This window comes from Protopterus annectens, chromosome 11.part0 (assembly GCF_019279795.1).
Source record: "Protopterus annectens isolate FY-2018-M chromosome 11.part0, PAN1.0, whole genome shotgun sequence".
In the NCBI taxonomy this organism is placed as follows: Eukaryota; Metazoa; Chordata; order Ceratodontiformes; family Protopteridae; genus Protopterus; species Protopterus annectens.
This window is the reverse complement of record NC_056745.1, coordinates 1,525,059,652-1,525,082,373: the sequence shown is the minus strand read 5'-3', so window position 1 is coordinate 1,525,082,373 and position 22,722 is coordinate 1,525,059,652.

Genomic DNA, 22,722 nt, shown 5'->3' with positions numbered 1-22,722 from the left:
TAACATAGCTGAAGAAGGCTTTGTGGTTATCTTTAGTGTCCTTAGCGATTTTTCTCTCAAAGTTGGCCTTGGATGTTTTTATAAGAGAACGTAGTTTTCTGCTAATGTTGATCAGACATGTCTTCCCTTTATGGGATTTTGCTCTGTCGTGCAGTAGATTCCTTCTTTTGTTATACAGTTTGTTAAAGGCTGAGGTCCACCAGACAGGACGCTTGCCTTTGGTGGAGAGGGACTTGGATTTATTTGGGATTGCATGATCCATGCATTCTTGGAGATGTCCATGGAAAGCATTTGTGAAGGATTTGGCATTGTGGGATGTGGTATCCACTGGCCCAGTGGGCTTAAAGGATACCATCTCAGTCTTAAGAAGAGTGAAGTCTGCTTTTGAGAAGTTTTTCACTGTGGTCTTTTGTGCTGGGGGTGGAGGTGGGATATGTATATCCAGGGTGATTAGTTTGTGGTCAGATCTCACTAGTGAGGAGTATACTCCGTGTGGAGCATTTTGTCCCCATGTTTGTGATGATCAGGTCTAGTATATTATCTCCCTAGTGGGAGAGGTGACTAGTTGTTCCAGTGCATTTGAATTTATGAATTCCAGGAACCTTTGGGCTAGGGTGTTAGGGCTAGAATAATGTACCCAATCTATGTTTGGGTAGTTGAAGTCTCCCAGTATGATGGTATTTTGTGATACATTCATATCCTCCAATGTCTTCAGGAAGGCTGAGTGGGGTTTCTGAGATTGGGAGGGTGGTCTGTAACATGCTACCAGTTGTATAGCAGTTTTGCCTATGGTTAGTTGCACCTGTATGGTCTCCGATGCTTCATGTGTTGCTACTAACCTGGAGGTGTGGGTGTCCTTGATGAATATGGACACTCCCCCTCCCTTTGTGGTTCGGCCCGGGTTTTGGGGCCGAAAAGCATGATACGAGGTATAGCCAGGTAGCGCTGGGGTGCTCTCAGGAGCCTTGAACCAGGTTTCAGTTACTGCACAGACGTGGATGTTCTCCATACTGAGGAGTGCATCGAGTGCCTGCATCTTGAGATTTAGACTTCTGGCGTTGAGCAGCATTACCCTTAGTTTTTTTCCATTTTTGTTTTCTAAGGAGGTGGGTTTGTCTTTTGAGCCTTGCCTATAAAAGGCACTATGGGGGTGGCAGGAGCCTTAGCCAACATCCGGAAGCCCAGTGGTAACAGGTGCAAGCCGTCCCTTGCGAAGCAGCGTGGCTTGTCCAACATGTCATCCCAGGCAGACAGACATTGGAAACCCCTTAGAATGACACCAGTACTTGAGCCAATTATTAAAGCTGATCATCTTGTCTTTGTATTGTGGCATCATTCTTGGTGAGGGCAAGATGCTGCTCAGGGTCAGGGTCATACCAGCCTGGGCTACATAATCAGAGAGCTCCTCTATGTTTCTTTTCATGTAGTCCAGGGAGGTACGTCTCAGGTCATTCAAGCCAGCATGGACAATGATGGAGTCATATTTGTACTTGCTTTGGAGTGACCTGAGTGCGTGTGTTATGTGGCGGATCCTAGCTCCCAATAGGCAGCTCACAGTCACCCTCTCCTTGTTCAGCCTGGTAAGCAGGACATCAGTGTGTCTGACTATAGAGTCACCTATTACTAGTGTATCAGGCATGGTGTTTGGCCTTAAGGGCTGTGATTGATTGATACACTGATTTATTGAAGTATGTGTTGCATGTGTTTTGTTTTGAGGTGGTGGATTTTTGGATGTCTGCTTTGGGAGCCTCTGTTGTTTTGATAAGTTTTTTATTAGAGCCTCTAAGTATGTCTTTGTGTTTTTATGTGTTTGGTTTGCAGTTGTCGTAGGTCTATGTGGGACTGGGTTTGTTGTGTGTGTGGTTACCATCTCCTGTCTGGTCATGCCAGCCCTGAGTTGAGAGAGTTCAGACTCCAGTTTGGCTATATAATTGCATCTCTCACATGTATTTGTGTTTATTGGGAGGAGGAGAGGGTTGTCTGTGTACATGAGGCAATTGTAGCATTGTCTCAAGATACCCAGATTAACCAGCTGAACTGGAGAGGACGCCAGTAATCTACCACTCAACATGCTAGAACAGTATAAGGGAGTGCTGTGCTTTAAGGGAAGTAGATATTCACAGGGGTGGTAGGAGGATGTAGTGCTTACTTAGTACGAGAGTGCTTACTTAGTAGAGAAGTTTTGAGAACAAGTGCAAGGCTTATAATATAGCAAGTAGTCTGATTATACTAAGAGTAGAGCTTCCTTAAGGGAAAATTTGAAGAGCAGACTTGGCGGAGCCAGAAGAAATTTAACCTTGTTTAACTGGCGCTGTGCTATGCGCACAACTGCACAAAAATGCCCAGAGGCGGATTTTAAACAGGGAACTTCAAAAGAGCTAGAAATGGTCCAAAACAACCAATTACTACAGCTCTTGTGCTGAGGTCACTTCCTACAGGGACAGGTAGGCTGCTCAAGGCTCCCCACTCCCACTGGTGAGCAAAGAAACTTCCTTCTATCCAAGTAAGGTAATGGACAACACCGGAACTACACCACAGCCCAGAATACAGCAATGCCTGTAAACTGGTCTAAACTAGTCGAGGAGAGGCGGGAAAACAAGGATTATTTTTTTGTTTTGTTTTTAGATAGAAACACACAGAAAATGCAGAAACAGTAATAAATCAGTTACACAGGCTAGCACACTTTAGTGGGCAGCCTCAACAGTTAAATTAAACAAACAAACGTTCGATCAAATTCGACCAAAAAGTAACTTTAAGTGCAGATATTGAAATAATGCAGCAAACAGCTAAAAAAAACAGTTTAAGCTTGTTTAGGGTAAGCTAGAGAAGCAATTTCAAGTAAAAAACAGCAAAGATACTTAAATCCAGAAAGTAGTCACTTTTCTGAGTTCTCTGTAGCTGGGACCATTCTGCAGGACCACGAGGAGCTTGTCTGAGCAGTATAGCCAGAAAAAAACACCCAAAGGTGGATTTTAAACAGGGAACTTCAAAAGAGCTAGAAATGGTCCAAAACAACCAATTACTACAGCTCTTGTGCTGAGGTCACTTCCTACAGGGACAGGAAGGCTGCTCAAGGCTCCCCACTCCCACTGGTCAGCAAAGAAACTTCCTTCTATCCAAGTAAGGTAATGGACAACACAGGAACTACACCACAGCCCAGAATACAGCAATGCCTGTAAACTGGTCTAAACTAGTCGAGGAGAGGTGGGAAAACAAGGATTTTTTTTGTTTCTAGATAGAAACGCACAGAAAATGCAGAAACAGTAATAAATCAGTTACACAGGCTAGCGCACTTTAGTGGGCAGCCTCAACAGTTAAATTAAACAAACAAACAAACGTTCGATCAAATTCGACTAAAAAGTAACTTTAAGTGCAGATATTGAAATAATGCAGCAAACAGCTAAAAAAACAGTTTAAGCTTGTTTTGGGTAAGCTAGAGAAGCAATTTCAAGTAAAAAAACAGCAAAGATACTTAAATCCAGAAAGTAGTCGCTTTTCTGAGTTCTCTGTAGCTAGGACCACTCTGCAGGACCACGAGGAGCTTGTCTGAGCAGTATAGCCAGAAAAAAATGCCCAGAGGTGGATTTTAAACAGGGAACTTCAAAAGAGCTAGAAATGGTCCAAAACAACCAATTACTACAGTTCTTGTGCTGAGGTCACTTCCTACATGGACAGCTAGGCTGCTCAAGGCTCCCCACTCCCACTGGTGAGCAAAGAAACATCATTCTATCCAAGTAAGGCAATGGACAACACAGGAATTACACCACAGCCCAGAATACAGCAATGCCTGTAAACTGGACTAAACTAGTCGAGGAGAGGCGGGAAAACAAGGATTATTTTTTTTTGTTTTTTTGGTTTTTAGATAGAAACACACAGAAAATGCAGAAACAGTAATAAATCAGTTACACAGGCTAGCACACTTTAGTGGGCAGCCCCAACAGTTAAATTAAACAAACAAACAAACAAACAAACAAACTTTCGATCAAATTTGAATAAAAAGTAACTTTAAGTGCAGATATTGAAATAATGCAGGAAACAGATAAAAAACAGTTTAAGCTTGTTTAGGGTAAGCTAGAGAAGCAAATTCAAGTAAATAAACAGCAAAGATACTTAAATCCAGAAAGTAGTCGGTTTTCTGAGTTCTCTGTAGCTAGGACCACTCTGCAGGACCATGAGGAGCTTGTCTGAGCAGTATAGCCAGAAAAAAATGCCCAGAGGTGGATTTTAAACAGGGAACTTCAAAAGAGCTAGAAATGGTCCCAAACAACCAATTACTACAGATCTTGTGCTGAGGTCACTTCCTACAGGGACAGGTAGGCTGCTCAAGGCTCCCCACTCCCACTGGTCAGCAAAGAAACTTCCTTCTATCCAAGTAAGGTAATGGACAACACAGGAACTACACCACAGCCCAGAATACAGCAATGCCTGTAAACTGGTCTAAACTAGTCGAGGAAAGGTGGGGAAACAAGGATTATTTTTTTGTTTTTTTTTTGTTTTTAGATAGAAACACACAGAAAATGCAGAAACAGTAATAAATCAGTTACACAGGCTAGCACACTTTAGTGGGCAGCCTCAACAGTTAAATTAAACAAACAAACAAACTTTCGATCAAATTCGACTAAAAAGTAACTTTAAGTGCAGATATTGAAATAATGCAGCAAACAGCTAAAAAACAGTTTAAGCTTGTTTAGGGTAAGCTAGAGAAGCAATTTCAAGTAAAAAAACAGCAAAGATACTTAAATCCAGAAGGTAGTCACTTTTCTGAGTTCTCTGTAGATAGGACCACTCTGCAGGACCAAGAGGAGCTTGTCTGAGCAGTATAGCCAGACAAAAATGCCCAGAGGCGGATTTTAAACAGGGAACTTCAAAGGAGCTAGAAATGGTCCAAAACAACCAATTACTACAGCTATTGAGCTGAGGTCACTTCCTACAGGGACAGGTAGGCTGCTCACGGCTCCCCACTCCCACTGGTGAGCAAAGAAACTTCCTTCTACCCAAGTAAGGTAATGGACAACACAGGAACTACACCACAGCCCAGAATACAGCAATGCCTGTAAACTGGTCTAAACTAGTCGAGGAGAGGCGGGAAAACAAGTATTATTTTTTTTTGCTGCTCATACACACTTACTCATGTGTAATGATGTTTATATATGCTTCACCAGCATACTAGTGCCTTATTCATTATGACACCAACACTTCACTCCAGTTATCTTGTAATCAATATTTAGCATGTTATACAGCAGACAGATGTCACAATATGTTCATGTACGGATTACCGATGGTAATTGGAATGTGATACAGTTTGATTCATCCCGTCCCTCTTCTGCACAGCCTATTATTCCATCTACTGTCGATGTTTGTATGTGCACATTCCTATTATTTGTGTCATCAAATTTAATGCATATGTTACAGAGAATTTACTTCAACATATAGTTGTCTGCATGTGTGTATGCATATATACCTATTACGAACTAGCTGACCACCACGAGGCAGTCCATTAGAACCTGGCGTGCCTGGAACCATAATTGCATACCCATAGTTCCTCCACCTCACCCGTGTTTAATTTACAAGCATAACATCCATTATCCACTTGTTATCACAGCCATGACACACCTTTACACATTGCCCTCTCCAGAGCATTTGGGGCCCTACACATATTTTGTCCCTCCTTGTGTTTTCACAGGCTCTCCTGCCATGTAATATTTCCTGGGGTTATGGATTACGACCATTTGCGCTTTACACGTTTTGGTGGTCCCAGCATGGACTACATTCTGTCTGTGTGTAAAGTAGACTTAACAGTTCAACAAAGTTACTCCCACTGTTAAAACCCTGCCTGTGGTGTGAGTAGCAGTGCTCTGCTCACTCCTGGGCAGCTTTTTATGATATACGCAGACAGCACTATATAATACCATATTTGCTCTTGATTCCCTTCACATCCCTTGTGTATGCTTTATTGTTATGACGTTCATTCTTCATATATATATATATATATATATATATATATATATATATATATATATATATATATATATTTCATGTATGTACATATATATCTATACACACATATATGTGTGTGTGTGTGTGTGTGTGTGTGTGTGTATATATATATATATATATATATATATATATATATATATATATATATATAGATAGATAGATATGTATGTATACTAAATCTGTACATACAAAAATACATTTCCTATGCTAGGAGCTGCTTACACTCCCGCAGGCGCACTCGCCTATGCTTACTGTGCATTACATAATTTTACTGCCGCTTATTTGTGCTTACTTGTACCTTATTCATTATGACAGTACCACTTTGATTGAAGGGATTTGGTTAATAGTCCCATGCGATACACACATTCACCTTTACATGTTTAAATGTCAACTTTACAGCAGAGCAACATTCATTCCACAAGGAAAATGATGTGTGCTATAGTTGAACTTGAACCATGACTGCCTGTTCATTAGGCGGATGCTCTAACCACTACACTGTTGGTGTTCTGCTTCATTGATATGTATACCCATGGTTCATAGTTACCCAAATATACCCCTCAACACTTCACTTACACAGCAGGCATCCATTTTCCTGTTGTGAAAACCACACTCCTACACATGCGCCATTCCCTACTGCTCTGGACCAGTGCCGCATGTTGACTCACTCCGAATATATTCAGACCTCCAAAGCTTATAGTACTGGCACATACATGTGTCTGATTGTCAGGGTGTTCATGTGGTCATCCAGGTTTAGGCTTGCCCAACTGGGGACTGGGACAGCCCTGTACCCATTTGAAAGTCAGATTTAGCATGTAGACAAGGTTAGAAATGCAGGGATTTTGGCCACCTTTGGCCAGCTTGATATTTCAGCACTAGGTAATACGGGTGTTCTGCTGCTATATTCCTTTGCATTCATTATGAATGCTTTCTTGTTCCCATGTTTGTTCTGTATATATAGTTGCCACCCTTTCAAATGGTCAAAGTGGGACATGTTTCGTACAAACGTCAAGATTTTGCAAGTCGGCATATACCCACAGCCAGTACAAAGGACAGAACCTCACTTTTATGCCTAATTGACAACTTATTCTTGTATCAGTTTAGTTGCTTATTCAGTTTCTTATGACATTTAGGTATTTCAGATACAGAAAAACTGTTTTATGCAACTACTACATAAATATAGAACATATTTTTGTCATTAAATCTCAGGGCATCTGCCATTTGGCACTAAGTGTACAGGCCACAACTGCCCAAAGAGGGACTGTGCCTCACAAAGTGGGACAGGTGGTTACCCTATATGTGTGTGTGTGTGTGTGTGTATATATATATATATATATATATATATATATATATATATATATATATATATATATATATATATGTATGCATGCATACACAATTATATGATTTAATTACTTTGATCATACTGTTGAATGACTGTGCTGTCTGCTATGTTTGTGATAACATCGACGTTAGGTATAACTGCCGTGGCTTAGTGGTAAATCACATTGATTGTGATGTATAGGGTCCTGGCGTCATGCCTGGCCAATGTGGTATATTGTGTTGCTGGGCGGAACAAGGGCCATTGGACAAAGGGTGAGTGCAACACTTTTCATCTGTGGTTTTCCGTTTTACCGCCGATTCATGTCACACAAAATCGTTCTACATTCTTACTGTGATACATCAACCCAGTTCATATTTCGTTGGTATTATATCATTATACAGCATAAAATTAGCAAGATATGCTCATATACGGATTACTCGTCATAAATGGTGTGTGCTGCAGTCAAACCGGCGATGTCTGCTCGATAGTCGGATACTCTAACCACTACACTATTGGTGTTCTGCTTCATTTATATGTATACTCATGGTTCATAGTTACCCGAACACACACCTCAACACTTCACTAACACATCCATTTTCCTTTTGGGAAAACCACACTACTACACATGCACCATTCCGTACTGCTCTGGACCCATGCCGCATGTTGAGTCACACAAAGTATATTCAGCCCTCCAAAGCCTATAGTCCTGGCACATATGTGTATTTGATTGTCAGGGTGTTCATGTCATCATCCAGGTTTAGGCTTGTCCGACTGGGGACTGGGACTGCCCTGTACCTAGTTGAAAGTCAGACTTAGCATGGGGACATAGTTAGTTCCACTTTTACTACCTGTGGTTAGGCATGCAGAGGTGTGCTCACCTCTGGCCAACCTGATATAACAGCACTAAATATTACGTTGGGGTTCCACTGCTGTTTCCTTCACACTCGTTATGACTGCTATATTGTGACCATGTTCTTATATATATATATATATATATATATATATATATATCTATATATATATATATATCTATATATATATATATATATATATATATATATGTGTGTGTGTGTGTGTGTGTATATATATATATATATATATATATATATATATATATATATATATATAAATATATTGGTCCGTACATACACATGCATATACACCTACATGCTTATTTACATTTCCCATACCGTTGAATCACCGCTACTTACTGTCATGCATACACTCTTGCATACCTGCTTACGTCTAGGGTTGCCACTTTTTCAAATGGACAAAGTGGGGCATTTTCGGGACACACATCAGATTTTACAGGTTGACACATACCCACAGTCAGTACAATGGTTATAACTTTACTTTTTTGCCTAAATGAAAGCTTATTCTTGGAGCAGTTTAGTTGCTTATTTTGTTTCTTGTAACATTTAAGTATTTTACATACAGAAATAACTATTTTATGCACCTGTTAAATGAAATGTGGGACATAATTATTTCCTACAATCTCAGGACATTTGCCATTTTATTGATTTTGGTCAGGACACAACTGCCCAAAAATGGACTGTCCCTCGCAAAGTGGGACAGGTGGTAACCCTACTTACATCTGCTTTAAAGCGCCTTAATCATCCTATATCTGACTGCCACTATGCGAATATGAAAGGTATATATTCCTGATAATGCACATGGGGAGATGTGCATCATGGTCAGGTGTTTAATCCCAGGTCGTAGGTTCTACAGGACTGGCTGGAGGCTGAGCAGGATTGTGGACAACTACTGATCATACAACTTGTGTCCAGATGTCTACAGGACTGGACATCATGTTGTGACACCAAGTCTAATGTTTAGAACAGATACTTATCCCATGAGGGATATCCAAAAAATGTGGGGACCAATGACCTCAATTATTTTGGCTTTATGAAAATGAGGTAGGGTTATACATGCAAGGGATAAATAGTTTGCAATCCTGAGACTGCTTAGGTTGAGACTGCCTACTAGATATGAGTAGGGGTCACTATGTGCAGATATGGCTGCGCCAAGCTAGCAGCCCGAGTATGGGTGGTTTTGGTGGACGTTCAGGAAGGGGGGGTGGTGTGCTGTGGAGGGGATGATGGATATTCAATTATGTATCCAGGTGTGTTAGTGTTGGATGGCTCAGTTCAGGCCAGACCATTATGTGGGTGTGAGTTAGTAACGTTACTGTACATGTGTATCGCACATTTTAATGTTCATATGTTTGTGGGATTGTGTTCTACAGTATGGCCTGTCAGGTTGTATTGCAGATGTGAATGTTTGTTCTTGGGTTTTCTTTCTGATTCACCCACTGCTCCCTTGTACAGCTCCAGTTTACCTACTGTGCATCCTACCCAGTCTCCCCTTGCCAAATTATTACATTACCCGCCACCCCCCACACCCATATTACACACACACGCCATCCATCCCTTCTCTGGTTGATGGCCCATGGCACAGTCAACAGAACACATATCATACACTACATATCTCTGGTACCAATATGTTTGTGAGGACGACCCTAGCATTTCTGATATTCCAATGCTGTACTTCACACAGGTAGGTATATGCAAATACTTAACTTTCATGACATGGTACGTAGACCCGGGTATTACCTGTTCATCTTTGGGATATCCAGACAAGGACGACTTGGACCAAAGATGTGCAGATATTGAGTGAATGCTCTGACCATTGGTAGGGTTGCAACCTTCTCATATGACCAAAATGGGTCATTTTCAGGACACACATCAGATTTTAGAGGCCAACACATACCCACGGTCAGTACAAAGGATAGTACTTTAGTTTTATGCCTAAGTAAAAGCTTATTATTGTAGCAGTTTAGTTGCTTATTCTGTTTCATTTAGTTGCTTTTTCTGTTTCTTGTAACATTTAGGTATTTTACATACAGAAATAAGTATTGTATGGAAATATTACATAAAATATGGGACATAATTATGTCCTACAATCGCAGGACATTTAACATTTCTAATGGTTTTGGTATGGACACAACTGCCCAGAGGGGGACTGTCCCTCACAATGTGGGACAGGTGGTGACCCTAACCATTGGGCTAGGCTTAGCAAATGGCAGTGGCGCGCTAACACGCTGCATTTCGCTTACACTTGCTATAACAATCAACACTACAATGGAATATGGGCACGGGGTTTTAAATGTTATTTGTTCAAGGGACAGGGACTCAATATTCAGCTGCGTGTCTTTGTGTTTACTTTTTATTTTGGTGTTCACAAAACTGTCTTGTATGCTTTGCATACATTTCTGTATCCACGGACACTGACATGAGTGATTATTATTAGAGGCAGGCTGTACTAGTCAGCATTTTAGGTTGCGCATCCGCAGCCGACATGTTCACGCCTCCGTGCAGTGCTTAGACATGCCCCCTGCACTCACGCACGTTTCATATGCACGTGGATGTTGTGGCAGCAAGGAGAGAGTGTTAGCCTGACTATGTGGCAATTATGTATGATAATGAACTCCATGCACAGATGTTTCCCAACAGTCATGTTTATGCATCACATGATGGAATAGGGGCCTCAGTGATAATGCTAGCACTAAAAACAGATTCTTCTGCAAATACCAGTGCCATGATCAGTCATCTTAGTTTAAAATCCTTGATGTTGATCACCATTTATGCATGTAACCTGCTCCATGGACCATATGTATGACTAACTAATCTCCATAGCAATTGTTTTAAAGTCTGTTGTCAGCTAGTGTGCTGCTATTTAGGTATGGATTGATTTAGTTTTCATGTTTGTTTGTTTATTTCTAGTTGAAGTAATAGAAGACACAATGATGAATGTCATAATATTCCACCATTAAAATACTTAGCAAAAAATGTTCATTGTTGTTCAGAAAACTTTATTGGATTATTTAGATTAAATGATAAAATATGGTCTCATGTATACAATGATCTAACCAAATATTTGAGTCACAAATTTACAAAAAAAAAATAGAAAGAAAGAAATAGATAGATAGAAAGGTAGATAGATAGATAGATAGATAGATAGATAGATAGATAGATAGATAGATAGATAGAATGATTGATAGAAAGGTATATAGATAGATTACTATATATATATATATATATATATATATATATATATATATATATGAAGAGAGAGAGAAAGAGAGAGAGGAATAGATAGATAAAAAGACAGGTTGAAGAGTGCACATGCAATTCAGTTGAGCATTTGCTGTTGGTATCAAAAACAGCAACTTCCCATATAAGTGATCACTCATTTGTTTCAATGTTGGATGGTTGTCTTAATGTCTTAAATCATACAGGTAAGCAGGGATATGCTAAGAATTAATGTTTGACTGGAGATGTGCTGGAGTGAAGATTTGCAAGACTGTGTTACAGAGGTACAGATATTATGTGAATGTTTGCAGGTTTAGTGGTATTGTCACTGAAAAGGTTTTTAATGATGTAATGATTTGTGTTGTGGCAAGAGGAAGAGGCAGGGTTAAGATCATTATACATGCATAATGTGGTGCATGGGGTGAAGCCCCCCTGTTCTGCTTTTACTCATCTGTGTTAACCCTAAGTTTTCCACTAAACCTAACCCAAATCCTGCACATTATGTTATAAAAGTCTTTCTTCTAACAGTAGCACTATGTAGATTGTATCTCTACTGGATTTAGCTCTCAGAGGTTTAGTGACATAGGACTTTTTTAGCCAGAGAAAACAGGCAAGTTTTTTTTTTTTTGCTTTCATCATTATAGTTATAGTCACATTTTGGGTAGTCACCCTATTAACTTATATTAATAAATGTAGCTTATAGATGACACCTTTGCACAATTAATTAAAAGGTATCGTCTAGAAAATTATCTTTGTACTTATTCAACAATAAAGACAATTTAATCAAAAATGTGAGTTTTTTTCTATCTGATTTGACCTCAGTTGAATGATACAAATTTCCCATTTCATGCATAACAGTGTTTGCATTTAAAAACTCTGAACAAGGAGGAGCAATGTATTTTTTTCCCATTTATTATTTATGTATTTATTTATTTATTTTTTAATTTGACATTTGTTAATAGGGTCAGTCCAATTGAGTTCAAACCCATTTTCAGTGGAGACCTGAGAAGAAAAGCTCCAAATGTGAATACAATTACACAAGACTAAGCAAAGTAAAAATAAACAAAAGGCAAAACGCCTAAGAAAATTTACAATATATAACAATTTCCAAATATGAGAAATACAGAACAAGTTATATACATAATTATGTTACATAAAATAGACCAAACAAATGAGGAGCATCTTAATATATGTTCATATTACATAAAGAATTGAGAGTTCTTCTTCTTTCGGCTTTTCCCAGTTAGGGGTCGCCACAGCAGATCACCTGTCTACTCATGAATGGCAGTGGAATTTTTATGGTGTCAAGTTGCCAACATGGTGCCCAGCCTTCCACAGAAGGCACCCACACACACTCACACTTAGGGACAATTTAGAGTATCTAATTCACCTATAGCATGTTTTTCGGATGTGGGAGAAAACCGGAGCACCCAGAGAAAACCCACACAACCACAGGGAGGACATGCAGACTCTGCACAGAAGGCACCCCAGCTGAGGATTGAACTGGAGAACCTTTTGCTGTGAGTCAGCGATGTTAACCGCTGCACCACCCTGGCCACCCACATAAGGAATTGAGAGTAAAGCTGTAAAAGCCTTAACATCCTGAAAGTGATTGCAGGTAGAAGTAATAGAGCAAGAAATTAGTGGCATAAGGAAGAGGTAAGGGTTTATGTGGGGTCATGACAAGGGCATATCTACAATTTAGCTAGGGAATTGTTTATATGTTTTTTGAAACTATTGGAGTGTGTAATACTTATGTTGGGAGGGAGTTTGTTTTCATTATGAGATATTAAAAATGTATATAATACCTTACGGATAGTTTTATTGGGTTTGTAAATTTGTATAAGAAGTTGGTCTGTGCAACAGAATGGTTGTGAAGGGTTATAGTAAGTCACAAGGTTGGATAGAAATGGGCAGGCTGAGGGTTTGTTGAGGAAGAAATGAGTTATGTGCAGCACTGAAAGTTGAAGTTGATGGAGGAATTCAAGACATTGTAGTTTCTTTATGCCATGCAATGGTGAGAGGTATGTGGAAGGTTTGCAACAAATTTAGTCATTTTATTTTATGCATGTTCAAGCTTAATAATTAAGGAAGATTGTAGGTTTGTAAGGACTGGAGCAGTATAGAGAATGCTGGGAAATAGATAAGCTTGGGACAAGGAAAGCCCTGAGTCTAAAGTTAGGAATTTCTTGTTCTTATAGAGAAGACCCAGTTTTTTGTTTGTTTTTTTTTAATAGATTGTTGGACATGGAGGTCAAATTTTAATTCATCATCTATTATCATTCCAAATAGCTTTGTCTAGGATTCTACATTAATGATGGTTTTATTTGAGGATTAAATAGCAATAGTGGGTTTGAGATGTGAAAGCGATTTGGGGAGGAAGAGTAAAAGTTTAGTCTTTTTAGGATTTAAAATAAGTTGATTTTCAGTGAGCCATCTTTCTACAGAGAGAAAAGAGTTTTGGGTAAAAGTTTGAAGTTGAGAGAGTTTCAGAAGAAGAGATGAATGGAGAATCATCCGCATACCGAATGAGAGTGGAATGATAAGAAGATGTATATAGATCATTAGTGAAAATGTTGAATAGAAGGGGGTCCAGGATGGAGCCTAACACCTGTGAAGATGGGTAAGAAGGGCAGGTAGAAGGAATGCCATCTGACAGACGGCAGACTGTTTGAGAGATAGCTGGAAAACTATTCAAGAGTGGAAGCTGAAAGACTAAGGTTAGCTAACTTGGTTAAGAGTTTAGAATGGGATACTATGCCAAAGGCTCTCCACACGTCTAAGAATAGACAGAAGACAAGTTTGTTATTATCACGGGCTTTAGCTATAGTATGAGTAAACAATAAGAGGGCAGTAGTAATAGTACTATGGTTTGGATGGAAACCATGTTGGGTAGGTATAACAAGATTTTCTTAGATGAGAAAGAATCTGTGTTTGTATACATTTTTCAAGGATTTTTGAGAGGGGGAGAGAATAGCTATGGATCTAAAGTTAGATGGGTCAGTGGAAATGCCACCTTTGTGCAGATGTATTACATAGAAAGATTTCCAAATATCAGGAACAGTGATTGCATGGATTTATGTATTGATAAGTATCAAAATTGGATAGGATATAGATTCAGCCACAACTTTGAGAAAGAAGGGTGTCTATTATCAGCAGAAGGAGAATGTGGTTTTAGCTTTTGGAAAAGAGATTTTAATATGAGTGGTAGACATAGGTTTAAGAGAGAAGAGGGTTTGGTTAGAAGGAGTTTGAGGAGGGATAGTAGAGTTAGAGTTCTGGACAGTGTTGGTCAGTTTATGAATAGTATCAATGAAATAATGGTTGAGGAGGAAGGCAATGGTATGTGCTGAATTGTTAGGGTAGGGATTAGGATTTTGTGGGCTTCTGTGATAAAAGATAGAGTTGATAGTTCTCCAGACGTTTTTGGAATTAGATTGACGGCTACTTTGGGTTTTATTGTAAATTTTTTTCTTGTCATTCCAGATACATTTTTTTGTATGGTTTCTAAGTTGTTTAAAAATTTGATGGTGAGTAGGGGATTTGGATTTTAGCCATCTTTTCCAAGCAGGATATCTCTGAAGCATAAGGGAACAAGTGTCTTTTGTAAGCCAGGGGATATAATTTGATGTTATTCTGATTTCCCAAAGGGGTGCTAGAGTGTTGAGGGTGTCTAAAAAGATGTTGTTGAATTTTAGCACACCATCATTAAGAGGAAGACCATGCAGGCAGGACCAAATAATTGACTTAAGTCTTTCATTAAAAGTTGTGGAGTTAAAGCTACAGAGTTTACAGCAGTCTTTATAAATATGAGGCCTGTATAGTTGTGGAGAGTATCTTTGGGTATAGATAGGTAAGTGGTCACTTAAAGTGTGCAGGGGTTATGATAGAGGTGAAGGCCAGTAGTCAGTATCCAGTCAAGATTATTGCTGGAAATGAAATGCTTATTCAAGTGAGTTGGTGTTGAGATGGGTTGGGTAAATCCAGAAAGAGTAATGCTTTGGCAGGGTAGTTTCCATTTAGAGTTTTCCAGTCAATATTTACATTACCTAATATTACAATTTCATAGGATATATTTTGTGAGATCCATGACAGTATGTTTACAAGAATAGACATGTTTTTGCCAGGTGGGATATAAATGGAAGCAATAGCAAATTTCTTATGAGAGTTTATGTGGCAGTTATGTATTAATAATTCATCAGGGTGAAAATCAGGTGGATGAGTAGATAGAGGGAACAGGTTCAATTGTTAAGCGTATAGTATGGTTATACCACCTCCTTGTTTTAGAGAAGCTATCTAGGTGGTAGGTAATGTAGCCTGGAAGTAAATGTTCATTGTTTGATATATGGGGTTTTAGCCAGGTTTCAGACAGGATTAAGCTATGTGGAGTATAATGGGAAATCCACGTGTGAGGTTCAGTGGTTTTGTTTAGTAGATTTTGTATGTTTATAGATACAATGGATAAGGTTTTAGGGGAGGAGGAGGAGAGGATTAAAGAGAAGGCAGGGGTATGGGGGTGGAAGAGAAGGGTGTTCTTTGAATTACAATGATTGGTGATGTGGAGGGACCCAGATTAGGGTGTATACCACCAGCTAGAAGGAGAATTCTAGTAAGTAAGGTGAGAGCTTTGGAGTGTAGTATCTGATGATGTTATGTTTTAGTGTGAAGTTAGGATGGAGAGAGGGAGGATAAGGCAAGACTTTGGCTCGGAAGAGAGGAGTTTAAGATAAGTTATACAGAGAGGGAGAGATAGAGCTTGTCCAAGTGATGGTGTGGTTGTTGCATGCTTCAGATCGTTTTATATCATAAAGATTAGTGTGATATGAGGGGAAGGAGGAAAAGAGAATTAATATAGCAGATGTCAGTATGTTGAGAAGCATTATTTAGAAGGTAGTGAGTGGAGGAGGGTGGGTTTTTGTGAAACAGGAGAGAAGTAGAACAAAAGGGAAAAGTGTCAGAGAGGTGTGATTTGGATGGAGCAGGAAGTAAGAGTATAGTATTAGAGTGTAGGTGAGTGGCAAATTAGTTGGAGAAGAGGTAATGCTAGAGGGAGGGAAGAAAGAGGGATGTAATATGAGACGAAATAAAGGAGGTATTTAGATTTGTTTAAAGAGTGGATACTACATGACAATACAAGAGGGAAGGGAAAAAGAGGGATGTACACTAGGCTGAAGTAAAAAAAGTGCTTAATTGGATTGATGGAGGGGAGTGATGCAAAATAGGGTAATGAGGATTGGTTGATTAGAGGGGGTGTGGTCAGGAGGGTAGAGTATTACCTTAAGGTGATTGGGGGTGGGTGGAAATGGAGGTTGGGTTGGGGAGCAAAGTGACCCTGAGCAAAGCGAAAGAGAATGGAGTGGGATGGAGCAATACTCTGCAAACCAGAGGCTACAGAAACAGTCAGAGAGGCTGCACAAGTACAAGTTACTGTTAACTGTAATTATATCTGCAGAGAGGCTGCACAAGTACAAGTTACTGTTTAACTGTAATTATATCTGCAGAGAGGCTGCACAAGTACAAGTTACTGTTAACTGTAATTATATCTGCAGAGAGGCTGCACAAGTACAAGTTACTGTTAACTGTAATTATATCTGCAGAGAGGCTGCACAAGTACAAGTTACTGTTAACTGTAATTATATCTGCAGAGAGGCTGCACAAGTACAAGTTACTGTTAACTGTAATTATATCTGCAGAGAGGTTGCACAAGTACAAGTTACTGTTAACTGTAATTATATCTGCAGAGAGGCTGCACAAGTACAAGTTACTGTTTAACTGTAATTATATCTGCAGAGAGGCTGCACAAGTGCAAGTTACTATTAACTGTAATTATATCTGCAGAGAGGCTGCACAAGTACAAGTTACTGTTAACTGTAATTATATCTGCAGAGAGGCTGCACAAGTACAAGTTACTGTTAACTGTAATTATATCTGCAGAGAGGCTGCGCAAGTACAAGTTACTGTTAACTGTAATTATATCTGCAGAGAGGCTGCACAAGTACAAGTTACTGTTAACTGTAATTATATCTGCAGAGAGTCTGCACAAGTACAAGTTACTGTTAACTGTAATTATATCTGCAGAGAGACTGCACAAGTACAAGTTACTGTTAACTGTAATTATATCTGCAAAGAAGCTGCACAAGTATGAGTTAGTATAAGACTGTAAGGATTTCTGCAAAATAGTAGAGCAGTGAAGGAAACTGTGTGAGAACTAAGGATATGCTAAAGCAGAAAGGAGGGAAAGAGTGGAACAAATACAGGTAGAAAGCAGGTGGGATGGACGAGAACTAGAGGGGTAGAAAAGTCAAAAGGTTTAGGGCAACAAGGCAGGAGGGCAGCAGGCGGACAGGGATGATTCAGTGATGTGATTCAACTATTTATACCTAAACCAAGTTACATAAAAAAATGTAGTACAGGGTAACATAATTAAGAAGGTGCAGTTTTGCAGTTCCATGACTGACGAGTTAAAATTATGTTTGTTTTCCAGCAGGCAAGGCAGAGGTATTTTCCTCACAGATGGGTTTTAGTCAAGGTATAGCCTAAAAAGAAGACAGAATGCAGGATAGAGGAGGGTATTACACATAGACGTTAGAAAGGAAGTATTTGAGATATAACAGGAGATAGCAGGGGTGGAGTAAAATAGAAAAGTTCAGAGAAGGAGTGGTTTCAAGTTATGGGGAAAGCAGAGAAAGGAGCAGAGGTAATGGGTTACAGCAAAGTTAACAAACTGCAAGCTAAATAAGTGGCATAACAATATGCATTGCCACAAATGGTATTAAAACAGTACCCTTGAGATATGGAAAGCTATCTAGCAATCTGGAGGCAGCATTATCAAGCTAGAACTAGGACACAGTAATTGTATTTAAAAACACTGCTAACAGACACCAAAGGAGTGGTAACTGTAATTTAACCAAATTGTACTGGAGCAATAAACATCAGCCCACCTGACCCAATTGCTTATGTAAATGATTTAAATTTTGTCCTGAAGTATTTTAAGATGCTATATTCATACACAAATGTTGTATCAGTCAGCTTATATTTGAAAAATGCATCTCCACTACACTATATTATCATTTGTATATATTTTCCTGTCTTATTTAATGCACAGACTGTTTTAAGCAAAACATTCTATGTGAATATTTTACAGTACAAAGATGAAGTTTTATTTTTCACTGATATTTACAACAATTAGCTTATAGCATTATACAAAATAATATGAATGGAGGCGATGTGCAAAGATGAAGTTTTTCTTGAGACAGTCATAGCATGACTGCACTACAGCATAATGGAGTGCTATCATGCTAGTGAGAGTCACAGCATATACAAACAGCAAAATCAAACAAGTCAAAGCAATTCAGAGACATATAGATTTAATAGGAAGAATTTCAGCACTCATCTATTTCGGACACTAGGACATCTTTGTTTTCAGTACCTTCAATCTTGCTATGATGCTAGGATAAGCAGCAATACTAGCTAAGCAGGCATGCATTAGTATCTGTTTTAAGAGCCAGCACCCACAAAAACTGCATTCATTCACCACCTGCATTGTAAACATCTACCATACCATTACCTTCACGACCAGGGCATTCTCAACTGCTACCATTTGGATAGAGACACCTCATGCTTGTTAGCAGACATATGCCACCCACAAATATTTCAGGAAGGATGTTTGGCCCTACTATTCCAGTAGACATGAAGGTTTCTACAGTATTATCAGTGTTTGTGACAGGTTAAGAGTTTTGTAGGTGTTCACAATGTTGATCTTTCTTCAGTCCCGGCATTATGTGGGATGCAGTTTATATCAGTAGCAGAGGATAGGCCCAACACTGCATGGTCATTCTTTCACAAAGCCCATTTCCATGAGATCCTGGGAGCTATTGCTTGCACCCACATTGTCATTCAGTCTCAATATGCTCTACGTGCCATATGGCATATAAACTAAATGGGCTTCCACTCCATCAACTGACAGGTTTTGTGCTATACAGGGTATTATTCACAATTTATCTGCACCTTCCAGGCAGTCCCCAGTATTGTCACACCTAACATGCACACGCAATCTATGCCAGTGCTTTGTGGGGTGACTTTACACATTGGCATCTAGCTGGTAGGTGTATATATTGCCACTCAAATACCCTGGATATTCTGTTTTCATAAATATAGGCAGCAGATCATTCATAATGATGTCCACTGCTGCACCCAGTCCCTGTACACCATTCAAACTGGAACCTTAGTTTGAGAGACAGCCTTACAGAACTATCTGCAAATATATAGAGCTGAGTATATGTTTCTGTATTATTCTGTATTATAGAGCTAAATTGTTTGTTTAGATATCTGTTGTCTTACTGCTCTGCAAATATATAGAAAACAGTATATATTTTTTGGCTTTATAATTTGCACATTCCTCACATCTGTGTCGAAACTGTTTTTCCCCACCACCCCTCATTTCCTGCCTTGTCTTCAGCTATATAATTGAGCTAGTGTTGTGTGTCCTGTTAATTAGCAATCTGCATTCAAACTGGAACCTTAGTTTGAGAGACAGCCTTACAGAACTATCTGCAAATATATAGAGCTGAGCATATTGTTCTGTATTATTCTGTATTATAGAGCTAAATTGTTTGCTTAGATATCTGTTGTCTTACTGCTCTGCAAATATATAGAGAACAGTATAGATTTTTTGGCTTTATAATTTGCACATTCCTCACATCTGTGTCGAAACTGTTTTTCCCCACCCCCCTCCCAGTTCTTGGTTGTAGTTTAAATTTGGTGGCTTTTGCAATGCCCGCCCAACTGTAGATTTGATCTAAGACACTCCCCCAGGCCCATCTCTGTACCGCATTCTACCTAATAAACCCTTTCTGCACTTGCTTTTTGTCCTTTTTAATTTAATTACATTGTTTCAAACTGTGTGTGGAATAATATTGCTACATATTCAAGTGTGCCAGCTTGCACTGCATGAGAATTGTATTTACTACTGCTTTTGCTACTTTTCCGAAAAAAAAAATCATCTGCTTTTACTGTACTTGTGTTTCTTCCTACTTTATTTTGCTTTTGCTTCATCTTAAAAGTACTCAATTGTATTTATTACTGCTTGGTGTAACTCATTCTAAGCCTTTTAGTTTAAAAACGTGGGCTTCAGACCAGTTGCTTTACATTAAGAGGGTTTGTGGTCTGCACTGTAATGGCAGAACAGGTAGCTTACATCCTTCTAAGTTGGAAACTACTGATTGAAGGCTCAGTGTCTGTTATTCTAAAAGTGTATTAATTCTGGTTTAAGCACTTGGGCTTTCAGACCAGTTATTTTACATTAAGAGGGTTCATGGTCTTCACTCTTGAGGGAGGAGATGCTGGACTCTGCCCTTCTGAGCTGGGAAATTATGGTTAAAGGCTTATAGTGCATGCATATCTGAACTGCTTCTTACTGAAATTGTTTGCTGTAGCATAGACTAGATCCAGGCCTGCTGAATCTAGCTTTGTTTGTATAACTTGAGGACTAATCCAGGCATTCTTTAAAGTATTTAATTGTATTTATTACTGCTTGGTAGTAACTTGATTAAAGTGTAGCTATCATTCTAAGTCTTTTGGATTAAACACTTGGGCTTCAGACCAGTTGTTTTACATTAGGAAGGTTTGTGGCATGCACTGTGGTGGCAGGACAGGTAACTTTCATCCTTCTAAGTTGGGAACTGCTGATTGAGAGCTCAGTGTCTGTCATTCTTAAAGTGTATTAGTTCTGGTTTACGCACTTGGGCTTCAGGCCAGTTATTTTACATTAAGAAGGTTTGTGGTCTGCACTCTTGTGGGAGGAGAGGCTGGACTCTGCCCTTCTGAGCTGGGAATTTTTGATTAAAGGTTTATAGTGCCTGCATATTTGAACTGTTTCTTACTGAAATTGGTACACCTTGTTTGCTGTAGCATAGACTAGATCCAGGCCTGCTGAATCTAGCTTTGTTTGTATGCTTGTTGTTTGTTTGCTTGTTATTTCCCTGGAATGCTAATTCCACCTAAAATGCGGCTTCTCAGAGCTTCTGTGGATCCATAGTGATATCTGCATTGCTTACTATACTTATTTCCTTGTTTCACTTGAAAGAAAGTTACTGTTTGTCATTTTTGCATTTAAGTTACCTGTAACACATTGCACTTAAGTTACTTGGCACTTGCTCACTAAAGCAATTATATAAGTCAACACTAAAAATTAAAAGCACTACACCCTCACTCCCTATTGGCCCTTGTTTTCAACTATAAAGGAATTCACAATATTATTCTAGCATGTCCAAAGGTCAGTTGTTAATCTCCTCTCCAATCCAGCGGGTGAATCTGGAAATCTTGAGGCAATGTTACAACTGCCTCATGTACACAGACAACCCTCTCCTCCTCCCAACAAATTCCAACACATGTGAGAGATGCAACCATATAGCCAAACTGGAGGCTAAGCTCTCTCAACTCAGTACTGGCATAACCAGTCAGGAGGAGAAGGAAACCACACTCACTACAATTCCAGTCTCACATAGACCTACCATGACAGCAAACCAAACACATAATCACACAAAACATACTGGAGGCTCTAAATAAAGATCTGCCTAAGCAGCAGAGACCGCCAAAGCAGACACCCAAGCAACCGCTACCCCAAAACAAAACATGTGCAACACATATCTCACAAAGCCAGTGTGCCGAACAGTCACAGCCCTTAAGACTAAACAACACACCTGATACACGTGTAATAGGTGACTCTATCGTCAGGCACACTGACGTCCTGCTCACCAGGCTGAACAAGGAGAAGGTCACGGTGAGCAGCCTGTCGGGTGCTAGGATCCACCACATAACACAAGCACTCAGGTCACTCCAAGGCAAGTACAAATATGACTCAGTCATTGTCCGTGCTGGTGTGAATGACCTGAGACGTACCTCCCTGGACTACATGAAAAGAGACATAGAGGAGCTCTCTGAGCATGTAGCCCAGGCCGGTATGACCCTGACCTTGAGTAGCATCTTACTCTCACCAAGAATGATGCCACAATATGAAGACAATATGATCAATTTCAACCATTGGCTTAAGTACTGGTGTCATTCAAAGGGGATCCAATGCCTGTCAGCCTGGGATGATATGCTCGACAAGCCACGATGCTTCGCTAGGGACGGCTTGCACCTGTCACCCCTGGGCTGTTGGATATTGGCAAAGGCTCTTGCTACCCCCATAGTGCCTTTTTTAGGCAAGGCTCAAAAGACAAACCCACCTCCATAGGTATCACAAGGGATAAGAAACTAAGAGTAATGCTACACAATGCCAGAAGTCTAAACCTCAAGATGCACGCACTTGAA